This window comes from Cynoglossus semilaevis, chromosome 8 (genome assembly GCF_000523025.1).
Source record: "Cynoglossus semilaevis isolate Cse_v1.0 chromosome 8, Cse_v1.0, whole genome shotgun sequence".
Lineage (NCBI taxonomy): Eukaryota > Metazoa > Chordata > Actinopteri > Pleuronectiformes > Cynoglossidae > Cynoglossus > Cynoglossus semilaevis.
The window spans coordinates 4,288,422-4,304,664 of NC_024314.1; the positions used below are offsets into that span (position 1 = coordinate 4,288,422).

The 16,243-nt window shown below is 40.7% G+C and overlaps 1 protein-coding gene across 5 annotated transcripts in view; it reads left to right on the forward strand.

Annotated features, from left to right (window-relative positions):
* The window catches only part of uros (uroporphyrinogen III synthase), a 35,085-nt gene that overhangs the window by 14,410 nt on the left and 4,432 nt on the right, over window positions 1–16,243 (forward strand). The window lies entirely within an intron of this gene.

Sequence of the window (16,243 nt, forward strand, 5' to 3'; positions counted from 1 at the left end):
CAGGGGGGAAGGGCGTCACACTTTTATGTCACATGTCAGTCTCTGTGTCCAGGTTCCACACATTGTCCTACGTTGGGATATTTAGCTGCAGGGATAATAACCGGAACTCTTAGAGGCTCTGGAATCTACAAAAACATGCTGAAAACTATTATAATTAACTAATGAATCTCTTCTCATTCTCTTCCAGCATATTGTTTTGTCCATATGTCCTCGCACTCTATCTCACCTCCTGAAGTGATAATGCTCCAGCAGCAGTTACTCAGTCTGAGCTAAAAGGAAAACCCTAGTTGGTCTTAAATCAGCGACTATTATTTATTTTCCTTAACAGTGTTTAAGTGTTTTCCAACCTGTTTAAAGCTGCATCAGATATTTTATAAAAAGAAAAATCCTATGGCACAGAACCAATTAGATTAAAAAAAAAAAAAACTTAAAATGTTTGCTCTGTTATTCTGGTCAGGTCCTATCCATCAGTATGGAGATGAACTATTTTATGTATTAAAATAAAATCAATACTTAAACGCTGTAAAACATAGTTTTAGATTGTTTGAGAGAGGCAGGAGTGAAGATGAGAAGTCTTTATATATAAAAAAGTGCAATTAATATTTTTTTTCAAATGCATTGCATGCTTGTTTCTTCTCCTGATTATAAAAGAAGATTAGTGATTTAAAAATAGCTAGAGCCAGGCATCGGTGTAGAAGTTAGTTTTGGTTCCTCTTTCTCAATGACAAGCAACATTGGTTTCTCTTAATCATGACTGTTGTGATTTCCTCCAAAGTGGTTTCTGTTGTAACCACAACAGTGAGGATCCCAAAACCTTAATGAAGTCCTAATTGTGAATGAAACCAAATACAGAATATTTGTTGTGTTTTAACTCAACTTTACCTCGACTCGAACTACAGCTGTGATACGGAGAATAGAATTATTTAGTTTCCAGCGAGACTTTTGGACAAATAATGTGTCAGGAATCAGATGCAACTTGTCTCAGAATCTGACTTTCCCTCTGACTCTCTGTTGTCAGGTTGCACTAGAGGGAACCGTGTTATTAGAATCACTTAAAATGATGCACGAAATACAAAAATAACAACAGCCATGTCCTGGAAAGGGCTGCGCTTGTTGTCTTTTCTTGATCTTGTCAGAGGTTCGGCTTTCTCCCAGCTGCCTGCAGGAGTTCCCATCATGCTCGCTGCCTTTAACAAGGCCTCCAGCCCACACAAAAAACAAACCAAGGCCACCCTGCTACACTCACCCTGGGCAGAACCTGCCACCCTCCACCTGAGACTGTGCTGTGAGGGAAACTTACAAAATGTTGACACATTTTCTCTGCAATAAAAATATCACGTAGTGCATTTTTCTTCTGTGATACGTGACAAAATCATGCTTTTCTTTGTTTTTCCTCGTTTGTCACCTTGTGTGTGCAGTCGAAACACACACGGAAAAAATTCCCCACAATACTCCGTACTCTCCTTTCCTACATTCACAAATACACGTGTATGTATTTTTGTTAAACAAAGTGTGCAAATTATAATATATGCTACACTCATGAAAGATGCAATTCCGTTCAACGTAAACAGTGGGACGGTTGTTTCCCGGCACGGTGGCTGAAAGCTATTTGAAAACAGATCTCAGACTTGTTCCTCTTCTCCAAACAGCTGCCATTATTCATGAATGTCAGCCTAGAAATGTATTTCATACGTCAGTGTCAGAGACATTATATTATGTTACACACTCGGGCTGGTGTTGGGAAGGTTTTTTTAATACAGCAAACAGTGTATCAGTAAAATAAATATTGCATGCACTTCACCTTGAAGGATGTGCTATTTATTCCAACCTGTGCTCCAGGAAGTGCTGTGTGTCAGCCGTGAGAGAATTATTTCTGCACAGGAGCAGCTCGCTCCTCCTTAATGTTCAGGCGTTTGATTTCCGACTACTCAATAGGCAGGGATCTGGCACGGCGCGGAGCTGGAGTCTAGGTTGTTGGCTCCCGTCCATGTAGGTCACACCTTTAAAAAGTTCTTGCCTCCACTTTCTGTTTAGAAAATGAGAAGGAGGTCTCCTGGGTGCATAAGTGTCATGGATTTAAACGGTAGCATTTCACCTCCTTTCTAGAGTGTTTAGCTCGATCCAAATGAATATTCGGAGAAAAGTGGAACAGCCCGAGAAGGAGCAGTGAGAAATTGAGAGTGACGTTGCCACCTTAAAGCTCTGAAATTGTGCGGAGTAGTTGTGCCAGCCTCTTTGTTTGGAGATTAATGTTGCGTCAGTCACATTCTTTGTATGAGGAACACTAGTCAACCTGCATGCTAAAATCTAGCAACATCAAAAACATCCATTCTGTTGTGGAGTCAAGAAAAAAAAATTCCAAAGCTCAGCTTTTGGAGGAATGTTAAATTTCTCTGACATGCATGGACTCCTGCTGTTATGAGCTATTGATATTCTGCCAATCATTGCTTGCCATTAGTGGCATCATCATGCTCTGTGTGTTAACTTTGTATTTAGGTTCAACATTACAGGCTTGCACAGACACATCTTTCACATTTTCTATTTCTGCAGGCTTTGCTCAGGGGCATGACACATTTCTTAGGGGCGTTCGATTCCCCTGCCCTGATAATTCCTTCAATTATTTAATAGTTTGCCGACGGATAACTGAGGCCATGAATAAAGCAAATCTGTGGGCATATGAGCTCAGACAGTACAAACACACTTGATTCCCTCCACTCGTCCTTGAAGATGAAGCGTAAGTGAAAAAAAGTGGAGGGAACGCGGTCAAAGACGTCTCTTAGACTCAGTACCTGCACATTGAAGCCCTGGCAACAATGTCAGGAGGTGGAGTAGGTCAGGAAGCAGCCAAATCCTCGTATGGGTGAGCTTATCACTGCTTGTCAGGTCAGCTCTAAGATCCTTTTTTTCATTTTTTTGTTGTGTAGGTTTTTGTGAGTTCCAGCAAGAGCATTTTTTCACAGCCTTTATAAAGGCTCAGTGCTTCTATCATGCATCAGATTATAGCTCTTTTCTTGCAGTGAGGCACCACTCAAGCCACGGCAGCATGACCCCAAATATAAAAGCGGACACCCCCGGTCTTCCTTTTTACTTCATTCAGTCAAGTGCAGGACAAAAGCCAAAGATGGGGCCGCCGCACTCCGCCCTGATGAAGTTGTAGGTCTTGTTTCTTGCTGCGCTCTGTTGGAGAAACAAAGCTAATCATAGACAGAGCGGCCCCTGGACTGTTACAACACAGGGACCAGGTGCTTGTTCTTTTTTTTTTCTATTCCTTCTTCCTCTTTTTTTTTTCTTTTTTTTTTGGCAAGCACCTGCCTAACCATCTGCACCTGCTGTCTGTAATGAGACGGGAGTTTAGAACTTATAGCACTCCCTGGGCGAATGATGGAAAAGCAGGGATTATTGTGATGACGTGCACACACAACTCTTCTCCACCTCCTTAGTTTATATATAAAGCTTTTAAAGTGTAGAAAACTCTGACATGTTGCCAAAAGTATTTGTTGTTTTGAAAGAAGTCAGATTGTAAGGTAACATCTGCATCCGACATCCATTGTCAGACAGCTCTTCGCTGGTGTGACATAAATTTAGGGAACCACAGCCCTTTGAGCTCCTGCGGTGTCCATTCTTGCATAAATTTAATCTCCTCAGCAACCGACTCAAGATGTGTTCGGTTCATGGGAGGGTCAAGGACGAGCCAAAGGCGCTGCCTTCTTCAGGCAACAAAGCTTGTGAGTAGTAAAAACAGACTGTCAATAATTTGGAGCTGCCACACCCAATCCTTAGAGCATGAAGTCACATCTGCTGATCTTCACACTGAGACCGTCTGGATTAGAGTAACTGTGACTCCTGGTACTTTAGAAATTTGTACTGAAACCTCCACTAAAAGCAGTAGAAAAAGGTAGAGTTTTCCTGACAGAGAAGAAGGATTATATAGTTGTGTGTTTTGTTTTTCCCTTTCTTTTGGAGCGCCTGGTAGACAATTTGACCAATAGGTGGCAGAAGACTTTTGCAAATCACACAAACATCAACAGTTTTTAGAATAATTTCTTTATAGATCTAAATGAAATGCTGCTTAGTATTTTTTTTTCTTAGTGACAGTGACGGGAAGAACAGTTGAAAAATCTTCCACTTGGTGGCAGTGATGGCTATAAAAACTAAAAAGAGAGAAACTCAGAGCTGATAAGCAGATTTCTGTGTTTGTCTTTCTTCAATTCCTGCGACTATATCAGCGTTGTATTTAACTAAACAGGCCCAGGTCTCATGTTGAGTTAATAACAAACCGACAATTTGGTGACTTTTTTGTGCTGTGGGATTTGTCTGTGCCAAATATGTGCCATGGTTGAAAAAAGTTTGGGAAACACTACATTAATGAGTGCTAAGTGCTGTAGTACCCTGGTAGGAGAGTGGTAATTAGGCTTTTCTCCCCTGCTGCTGTTGCTTATGTCGAATGGGCAAATGCTGATCTCCAAACAAATTTTTTGTTGCTCTTGTAAAAATAGATTGTGAGTGGTGACAAAATTAGATTTAAAGAAGACAATAAAAATGGCATAAAAGCACACTTGACTGGTGCACTAAAATCTTTCTTTAAATCTTCCAAACCCACGACCTATGAATCAGAATCTAAATATACCAAAAAATTAATAATGCAGCGTTCTCTTGTGAATACAGGATACAACTGAAGATAAAACAGTGCACTCCAGTCTCTCACTCTGCCACTGTCTCTTTGATGTGGGAGGTAGAAAATCTGTGCACCTGTGTGGAGCAGGAGAGGGTGATGGCGGTGGAGGGAGGAGGAGAGGGGAAGTAGAGAGGGAGTGTGCTTGTAGGCGACCGCCAACTTACTTGACTGTCTATCCACCTTATCCTGCTGCTGTCGCTGCCAGCGTTGCCTCGCCAGACTCTGCTGTTCCAGATAAACAAATGCTAGACAAATTTCTCTTTGTTAAACCTGTGTTTGACTGCTGCATAATAATGAGGGCTGGTGCCGCCAGAGCATGTGTCCAGCCAGTAATAATCCTCCCGTCTGAGAGGACAATCAGGGAAGAATGCAGTGTGTTTGCCACAGACGGATCCCTGGGCTGCTCTGTTGTTGATTCTTCCTTGGACTGCCTTGGCGGTGGTGTTAATGCACCTCTTCAAACAAAGTAGTGCAGTCACTCCACATAATTATCCTTGGATGTATTCATAGCAGATCTAGGACACAGCCCAGGGCGTCATTCTTACCATTCTTTGTGTTTTGGCCACAATGTATCCGATGACTCTGATATCACAGTCCGGATCAAAAATTCAATGCCGAAATTAACATGTAGGATTATACAACTACAACACTGCAAAAAGTCAAATCTAGATGATCACTTTCTATGGAACAGTACAAAAGCAACAACAACAACAACAAATCATCCAAATCTTTAAATCGCCCCCAAAAAACGTTTCTGCTTTTGTCCTTGGACACTAGCTAATTATGCATGGAACATGTCTGTAGGCTACTGGGGGAGGAGGAGGTGAGAAGGCAGGCTAGTTGTGGACTTACTGTGGCTTTAGTGCTCAGCTGGAGGCAGCTAAAGACCTGCTTTGGTACCTGGCATCAGCATCTCAGTGGTCAAGATTAAAGTTAAGTTCTGCATATCATGTATTATTACTGTGGGAGACGTGGCCAGATCACAGGGTTACTGTGATAATGAGGAGAGGACGACAAGATAAATCTCAACTGTGTGGTGACATCAAACGCCCGGTGTATACAAAATTATAATTGCAAGAAATAAATCATTTTTGACATATATAGTCTCCACTTTGTACAAGGAGTCTAGGGTAGTGATTATCAGCTGGTGGCCAGTGTCCAGAAAAAATGTTGCGCTCCGACAATTATAGTTTGTGACCAGTAGAGCTGATCCATGGCTTTACTTTGTGACCAGTAGAGGCGCTGAATGGTTTCATTTTTTTTTCACCAAACTTTGTATTGCTTTAGCTGCAAAGCTGCAATATGTCATATGGCTCTTTAATCAACTACAGTTTCAAACACACAGCTCTAAAATTTCCCATATGGCGATAACAGTTGTCAGTGTTCTGATGCTAATAAAAACATCTATATGTAAATTGAGCATTTTTAGCACAAATTATCATTCTTTGTCATGTTCAATATTTGGATTTTGCATTATAAAATAGACAAGGTGCAGCCCTTAATGACAAAGCTACCATCTGACCAGCAGAATACCTGGCATATGTTTACTGGTCAATGACCAATGAGTGTGTTTTTTTTAATAATCACTGCATATCTTCTGCTGCTGCTGCTGCTCCCTCCAAATGACAGACACTCTGATTTAGTTTTTATTGCTGAATCTTGCTCCGGTAATGAAGTTGGGACTGTTAGGTTTCTCTCATTACCTTTTCATTAAAGATATGACTACAAAACAGGGTTGCCATGGCGATGGCTCCATTAAGTCTCAAAGCTGTATGCAGAACTGCATTGTTTACTCTTTTACACAGACTGCTGGAGAAAAGACAGACCCCTCTCCGCTCTCTCCCTCTCTCTCTCTCTTTCTTTCTTGCACCTCTCTTTTATGCATCAAACAATGTTCTGATGCAAATGTGGAGATGTTGAGTGGTCCTATTTGTAAATGCTGAGAGGTTTCATTAGCTTCCTTATTGCTCCCAAAATGATAGCTGACGCTGCTCTGCAGGGTGATGGGGGTAGAGTGATTCACAGGCTGTAAGCAGTAATTTACACAGAAGAGATTAAAGAAAATGGAATGGCACTATTTTGTCTTAATGACAGCTAAGTTTAATGTGTGTGTAATCAACTGTCAGTTTGCAGAAGCCTTACCTGGTCGTTGCGCTTAAGTCTGCCATAGGATGTGTTATATGTGTAGCTGTAAACTACATAAAAATCTTTGTCAAGATTCTCCACAGCCAACTTACTTTTTACCATTTCAACCCTGTTTTCACTGCATCCATGAATCTCTACTGCTTCCTGCGTGGACCTACGATGCCGTGGAAATTATTTAAAACCCCATGTCCTATTAGTTCCGCTGACAGTGTACAATAACAAATTTACAGCCAATATCTGGAAGTATTCACTTTCACATAAATTCAGAACCCAAAGGATAAACCCTACGTTGTAAGGAAGACGTCCACTGTAAACCCTGATGTACAAAGTAATGTAGTTATTAGAAAAAATGTGAATAACATAAAAGTACTTTATATTTAAAAGAAGAATAAATCAATAAAAAGGGTTATAAGGCTGGATGTTTTTATAAAATATTCAAAATAGCATCAGTGTCACTGTGCTGCCCCGAAGCCAGGTGAATAAAGAGGCTGAAGACGGAGATCACGACCTTCTTCTCCTCGTTCATCAGCAGCATTTTCCGAACCATTAGCCCTGTCATTGCTTCCTGTACTTTTCACGTCTGTTGGCTGGCTTCAGCCTCAGTACTGTGATTAGTTCAAGTAGTGTGCTGCTCATCGATTTTCCTCCACCGGGTGTTAGTTAACCCTCTGCCAGCTTTTAATTGCTTCTCTTGACTGTTAAAGAAGTGAACAGATCCTGCGGTGAAAGAGAAGGGGGCAGGGGGACGGGGGCGAAGGGGAAGCGTTGGAGACGATGTATCTCGATGCAGATGTATATAAACTAACACGAACCCAATTCAAAAACATGCAGGCCGTCATCTTTTGGAATATTCTCGTGCTTTAAATTCTGCCTGTAAGTGAACACGTATCAAAAAAGATCAAGGTGTTTAATTGAACGAGGGGTTTGAGAGGAGAAGGTGCACACATGAAAGAGCAGAAATGTTTTCTCTCCCACTACCTCAAGTTACCCAGCACTGGCTTGACTGACAGAGACATGATAGCTGTAGTAAACAAAGGCATAGCATGTACACACGGAGACAAGAAATGCATTCTGCCCCGAATCTCATCTAAATTGAATTACTCCAGGATCCATCCTGATGTGATCTTTGTCCCCTTTGTCAGAGAAATTAAATTATACATACATTTTAAATGTGCTAAAGATTTCTATTCTGTGAGGGACCGACATATTCTTCTTGTTGAGGGTGCTGTAGGTTATCAAGTATTATTTTTTGTGTTTTTTGTGGCACATTTTAATATTGTGTTTTAAGCTTATACATATTGTAAACACACATTTCATACGTGCTTGATATGATAGCTCTATAGACGTGTCCTTGTACAAGGGGCTTATTTTAAAAAATATCCTTATCCCTCCAGAAAATCCATTTTATTAATTCAAATGAATGCATTTGAATTAACATGAATATTCAGCAGTCTCTGTGTGAATGGACATCCATCCAGGTTCTAGTTTCGTCTCACCTGACGGAGTGATATTTCCACTATGTGTCATGGACTGTCCTCAGCATACCTCGGTCTGGCTCGGAGTCTCTTTGGCAGGAATGGACGTTTTCTTTGGTCTGCAGCCTTGCAGTCCATTCATGACACTCATTCCAGAGAGGGCTAAGTGATTCACTTAGTTATTCACTATTGTGAGTGAGTAGGTCACAGCGGGCGAATGAACAGCAGTGTTAAAGCACGCCAAGAGCTGTCGAGTCCAGAAAAGTGCACCGTCCGTAAGTGGAGAGCGTTTGTCATGTGCGTGTTACAGTGATGTGTCTTTCGGTCCAACATGGCAGAGAGTCATCTGCTGTTGATGTGTAGTGGTGGAAAATCTGTATTTCAAATTGCTGATGAACATCACCTCATCTCAGAAGACAATCTCAGCAAATGAGTCTCAAACATTTCATCATTTGATCAGTGTTGATAGAAAGTCCCAGAATATGAAAACGACGGCCACAAAAGGCAGCCAAGCAAAACTTCAATACTTCTCCAAATGTCCCCTTGGTTTTCTTTGCTGCTGCCTTTTATTATTCCAGTGCTTCCTGGAGGTCTTTAATTTGCACTCTAATGTTGTGCCCCTGTTCACTTTAATTTACAATGCAGATTCAGAGGCAATAAGTGTGAAGAGAGTTTGGTTCCAGGACGGAGAGCAACAAAACTAAGCAAAAGCTTTCTTACTCTTATGTTTCTCCTATGAATTGAGCTGATAAAAGATTCATATTAAACAAAAAGCCATTAGCATCAGCAAGTGCATTATTAAAGAAGACATGTGGACACATTAAATAATCATTTTAAATCCTGCTTAAAGATAAGGATGTTACAAATGGATCTGCTGAACAAGAGAGCCATCCCCTGGTCCGTTATTTGTTTATGAGCTCTCTGCTTCATGTCTACAAGTTTAGTTAGAGGTAGTTAATGAGTTAGCACTGGTGCATGGATGTAACGGCACCACGGAACAATCACAGGACGCAGATTGGACGAGGGCTCAGGACACGGTGTATTTTTTTGGAGTTGGGTATAAAAAGTAGGTTACAGTGCTGTGGGTGAATGTTCCAGGCCCCCGAAGGCTGTGATGATAGAATATGGGCCAATACTTCACACAAAGTCCACACAAATACTTTGTTTTTTTATCCCAGCAGTCATTAGACACAAACAGACAGAAGACACATATAAAAATAGAATGTATCTCGCCACTGATTCTCAGAAAAGTTGAGCCTGATCCTGTGTTATGCTGGTTGGTATACTAACTCTTCCCTGACCACTAGATTAGACTCTCTGACATATGTTAGTGAATGAACACATCTGTGTATACACCAATCAATCAATCAATCAATCAATGAACTGACCAGTTAATCAGTCACTCAGTCAGTCAGTCAATCAACCAATCAATCAAAACAAATTGAAATGATTTTTTGCTCATGCTAACTAACTAACTAACTAACTAACCAACTAACTAGCTTAATAAGTAACTATGCCACTGATAACAGACATAATAACAAACCAACTAACTTACTAACAAACTAGATAACTCAATTAAAAAAACAATGCTACCACATGCACACTATCAAATACAAATAACAAATAACTCATTAATTACTAACTAGCTACAGTATATTAATAACTTAACCACTAATTACAACCAGCTAATTTACTGATTATGCTCATTTTAGTAATCAACCAAAAACCTGTGCTACCAATTACACACTTAACTAACTAATTAACTGACTGACAGACTGACTGACAGACTGAATACCCACACAGTTAATTGTACACTTAACTAAGTGACTTACATTCTAACTTTCTAACAGAGTGACTGACTGACTGATTAAACACCTGTGCTACATCTAACTACACACCTAGTTAGTTATCTATCTGACTCCTCACCTCCTGTTATTTGTGTCTTACTAACGACTTACTAACGACCCCAGGGCCCGGCGTCATTGAAGACAAACAGGTCATCAGCGGTGGGTTATTTTAGAGTGCATGCTGAATTAATTGACAGCTGGGCCTGTCATACGGGCTGTGATTGGACTGAGCAGCACGTGACCCACACCAGGGACTGTATCTGATTTCATTATTAGCCGCAGTTTGACAGGCTTAGCCCTCACATGTACCATGAACACCTTTACCCTTGGGTAGCTGCAGTTAATTACTCCAGCCCATAATGCCTGAGATACCACCTAATAAGCATGGAGTGTTACAAATTATGATGCTGGGATTAGCCGCCGCTAACTCCCAGAATGAAGTACTCCATCAGTGTGCTGTTTTGTTGGCAGTGAACCAAAAACACATTAAATATGAGTCTCATTTTGACCCAGTCGATTCTTGAAATTTCATTTGTGTCAACAGAAGTATTAATAAAAAAATATCTGACATACATGACTTTTGTGTTGCAGTAGATAGAAGATGCAGATGGTTTAAGGTTTGTGTAGATCTGGTGTAGAGATATTATTTACCTCTTGTGTGTCTTCTCTTTTTTGTAAAAATACAAAACAACGTAGATTTGATTGCTCCCAGAGCTAAGTCTTTTGTTTAGCAACATCCTGTTTGTCTTGGTCTAATCCACACAACATTTGTGTGAACAAGGCCCTGTAATTAATTTAAGCACTTTAAGTCTGTGATCACTGAACTGGACTAAATAAATGATTTCCCAAGATGTTAAATGTTTATACTGCACTCTCTGCTGGTAATTGTTTTTGTTGTTGTTGTTGTTTTTTTTTTTTTATATACTCTTTGTGAGTTGTTAGTTCTGAAGCTGGAGCCTTCTGCGTTCGTCCACATGTGACATGTTCCCATGTCATTTACCTGCAGTACATTTGGTCACCGGACAGTAAATTAGCCTCTGTACCCTGTTTAGGACCAGCCTCTCCTGCTGAGTTTTTTTTTTTTTTTTTTGGCAATATTGATAAAGCCTATATACAGTTATGTAAGGCAAAACTGATAAATGAAAGTCTTTGTATAATCATTTTGTAACTGTGTAAGAAAAACAACAACTTTGTTTCTCCTGCTAGGAATGTTTTTTTTATCTGTACTTCTTACTTTTAAATGTATTTCCCACTTTAATGAGTTTAAAGACAGTTTAAATCACAGTTTTTCAAAGCTCATCCTCTGTAGTTCTTTGTTGAAGTGTGTACAAAGGGACAAATATAAAAGTGACAAAAGGATGAAGTAGTTATAGACAACTAAATGAATTAGTCATTTTACATTACTTAGGTTTCTACTGCAGTACTGTACAAGGGAGTGCAGTCTTCTTGGTCTCGCTCTAACAATACATAATACACAGTGTTGATGCTCGGTGTCTATAAATTCTGTTTTTAAGTACTTTAGTTCACGACCTCCCTGGGCTTTAGCAAGGTTACCGTCACATTATCTTTCTGTCTACATGTGCAAAAATGACACCGCGGCTCGGGCAGGCAGGGCCGTGCAGGGGAGGCAAAGTGTTTTACAGTGATTAGGTGCATCCAGCGTGGTACTGTAGGTTTGTGACTACATGTGTGGGTTGGCACTTAGGGGACTGGGGGGGTCTTGAGACAATGCTCCACTCATGAGCGCACGCACGGTGAACAAAAGCCCTCCCACACAGCCTTTGTTGAGTCTTCTCTCCTGAGCCGGCACCTCAGCCCCTCTGAGCTCTATTGACTCCCAGCGGATCGTCTCAGCTCTGTGTTTCCTTGGTGAAATATACAGTGCAGTGTGCGCAGAGGGGGGTCCTCTTATACTGTAACACCCGCAGTCATTTCTTATATGATTGCACCCCTCTTAGCAAAATAGCCTCCAATACCATTTAATCCCATCTGGCCAGCCACTCAAACTGATCCAGTTTGACAGATTAAGAGTTGTGTTTTGTATAGTATACTTTGAATATATTTGATGTTTTTACAAGAAGGGACAATAAGATTAATGAAGTACTCAATTAACAATGTAGAAGGAATATATAATTGATGTCCTGATTGAACCGGCTTTCCCTCCATTGATACAGTACGTGCCCCACTTCTGACGAAGACCACATTCATATTGTTTACATTTTCCATAAGCCAGGCGTGTTCTTCTGGAGACCTTGCTGCATTCAGAGTAGTTTCTATAACAACCATACATCGTAATGAAGTGCAGATCCTACATTATTAAATCGCACATACTGTGCTCCACATACTGATGACACACAGGCCTCATGAGGTACTTAAAAATGTTGTTTTTTTACAGATTCCAATCATTCTCATAGGCCCAGCAGTAGAGATTCTGTGCGGATGCCTGACAAGGTCAGCCGGCTGTCTAATCATAATCACTGACGTTAAGGTCTTTAGTTATTAATATTTATCTAAAAATATTTGTATTCATGTTTTTATGATTTAAATACAAGTTTGATATGGTTTAGTGGAAGAATTATTTTTTTACACTATTTAATTACAGTCCTCTCCTACAACACATCAGGCCTGCAGGGTGAAAACACAGAACGTGTGGTGCACTTTTAAGGGCTCACTCGCACAGTGGGAAGCAAGAAATGCAGTCGCTCTTTTTTGGAAAAGTACAACACAAATAGATGCACTGGGTGGGAGGATGAGAGGAACGGGGAAGGAAAGTTGAACGTCTGACAACAGGGTTGAGTCTGTCGTATGAAAAACACGGGTGGTTTTAATTTACTGACTGAATTAGTCAGCTCCTCTCCAACCAAGATCTGCTGTTCTTTGGATGGCAGCTGCAAAAGTTATTAATGGAGCAATAGCAGGATGCAAGTCTGGGCACAGAATATTCTTTCCTCATTCAGATTGTGTAATGATTTTCTGTAAAATGTGAAGACTGCCTCCTATTTTTCTTTGCCCTGTTTTTTTTTTCTTCTATTTTTTAATAGTGTGCAGTGGGGAGGAGGCGGCGGAAATGCTGCTCTTTGGCTGCAGTGACTGTGAGGCTGTATGTCATACACTGCTGAGAGTCAAGCAGTGTAAAGCTTTATTTTTAAAGGGGATTTCAATCACTTGCAGTGGGTCGGGTCAGACTACTGCAGAAGGCTGAGACTAAATGCACTGACTTCCTTTGTAATAGGTAATCCCTTAGAATGTGTATATGTGTGTGTGTTAGGGTTGTCAAAATTAAGTGGTTAATCACAATAATTACTAAATCAGATTACATTTTTAACAAAATGATGCACACTAATGCACACTTTTCTTTCCTTCATTCCTCTTATACACAGTCAAAAATCCCACCTCAGTGCCCAGCAAGTGTATGCATAAGCTTCAACTTCAGGTCAGACGCCTGGCATGTGTCAGACCAGATGCATCGAGTGCAGAGCAGTCTACAGCTGACAGGCTGACTGACACAGTCCTCAAATGGACTGTGGCCGACTGTAGACTCTAGATGTTCTAGAAGCAACTCTGCAAAGATGGAATTACACTAAGTAGTCTATACAGCAATCTAAATCATATTTTGCCACATTTACTATGTTGTTTGAAGCAGAGGATGCTAAAGAAGTATCGATAAAGTAAAGGCGGCCCTATTTGCCCTTTGCCTCTGCAGAAAAGTAAACAGTGAACACAGATTGCGACTAGTCCTTTTGAATATTTTTATGTTTAATGCTACTGAGCACAAATCGACAAAATCTAAGCCCACATTCACTGCTTTCTTTGTCACAGGCTGTCATATTGATTCTAGTCATGAGCCTGCAGATTTATCACAAGACAAATGACACAGACTTGAATTTGACAATCCCTTCATGAGGAGCGCTTCATTGATTTCTCTGTTTGGCTTCTTTACAGGGAAGATGTAAGATTGTTCATTGTAGTAGAAGAGAGAGACACGCAGACGCACACACTCGGTGTGACTAATTCTAATGTCTCATTGCTTTATTGTATTGTATTGTGGCACATTATGCAGCGACTGCCTGACAGGGAGTTAGAGTGACTCTGACTTAAATGCATTCTCTGTTTTCCCCGGCTGTGTCTGAGCATTGAGTTGCAACTTTTTCTTTTTTTCTTTTTTTTTTTTCCAAAGGATACGATGTGTCAGCGAAATGCGTGCTGCAGTGTGAGGCTTGACACTGCAGTGACAGCGCAGCAATATTTCCCCTCTTGTTTCAGAACAAATTACCAGCAGCATGACATCAGAGGGCTCAGTGCGCACCTGGACCCTCCGCTCTGCTCCCGCTGTGGGCTCTCCAGGTGGGGAGGTGTTGTAAAAGAGTTGTTTTTTTTTAAAACTACATGTTTGTAAAATTATGTGAAATTAGTAGCATATTTTATTTACAACAACTAATATTGGCCTTTAACAAAGGACCGTTCACACTAACTTGCAATTTAGTCTTCTCCACTTTTTATAGTGGGGAAAATACTGATGAGTAATTTTAATTATTTATTTTTTAATATCGATATCGATAAGCAGAGTTTTGAAGCAATAGTCGTGTTTGTTTAGACGTGGGCAGGGGGTCCACAACAGTCCTATTCACCATGTGGCTCCTAATGTCGTCTTGACATTTGTTTTCTTGGTGCATTCATGTTTCATTCTGCAGCGTGGCAGAATATTCCTTTGACTTATTACTGTGCACAGTCAGTGAGCATTAGTGTCTAATTTTAGGATTGCATAAACTGTGAGACAATTTGAACATAATGCAATTCAAATTCAAGGTTGGGACTTTTTTTTTCTTGTGACTGTATTATTCACACTGGTACTGCACGTCCTCTCCTGACTAATGTTCTATCTCTTCATTGTTGCTGCACCTTTCCCACCTTCGAGTGGGTTTTAAGTTGTCCATTAAGCAGCAAGAGAACGGCGCTGCCCGCTGCAGTCTGAGGGGGAGCCATGTCATGTATCACACACCAGGAGAGGCCTGGAAACAAACAGGGCCAGATTCATCAAACAGGCCGAGCTGCACAGCAGGGCCGAGAATATTGGGATGTTAATCAAAGTTAAAATCTAAACTCTGTTTAATCCAGCGTTAGAATGGAGGACTGCAGTGAAGCAGTGCTGCAGATCACACACTGCCTTGTCCAGAGAAGATGAAACAGAAAATCAGCTCTGTCATGATGCTGCATGATGAAACACTGTAAAATGGGAGTGTAAGGACATGAAACAGCTAATCAGAGCACATGGCTAACAGAGCGTTGCCAGTTTCTTACCAGACTTCAAGTTGTGCAGCCCATCCACTAAAGTCAGATTTGCATATTTTGAAAATCAAAAATGCGGCGCCTCCTACAGAGTTTGTAGTGACCTGAAATCTGGTCCTGTCAATTAGGATATTTTAATCACATCAAATTAAATAAGAAGACGAGCTGATGTCATCTGGAGCTACAATTTTTTAAAAAAATCTTGCACTTTATAATTGGGTAAATGGATTTATTTCAGTTTTGGAGACAAACACATCGAGGCTTTCATTTAATCTCCACACGTTCCTCACTCTGCCTCTCCAAACACTCAACACACTAATTGTATATAATACCAAACAATGGCATTAATGAATTCAAGTAGTTCACCCCACCCTCCCCCGCCTCCCAGCCCTCTCTGGGGCATACAAGAAAGAGAATCATTTGCATGCAGGTGACATGTTCAAACAGGGCAAGGGCGAGATTCATCAAAATGCAGCTAAAACAGTTTTCTAATGCCAATTAAGCACCCATGGTTCCGTCCTACGTTGCGTCCACACATGCTGCTCATGTTCCTTTGAAAACGATTCAGGGGACGCTCTTTTAATTCGTACTTTTGCTGATTTAATTTACTAAAAGCATCTCGGAGAAAATCTCCACAAGAAAATAAAAGTACATTGTAAGTCGAGTGAAGAACAGATAATCCTCTCCTGGTCCGTTATCGATCACATGTTTCACGGAGTACTTCTAATGCAGGATGCTTTTAAGCCTGGACAGATCGTGTTACAGCCTGGTGCTCACCGCCATAACCACAACATAAAAACTGAGCAAGCGGGCCT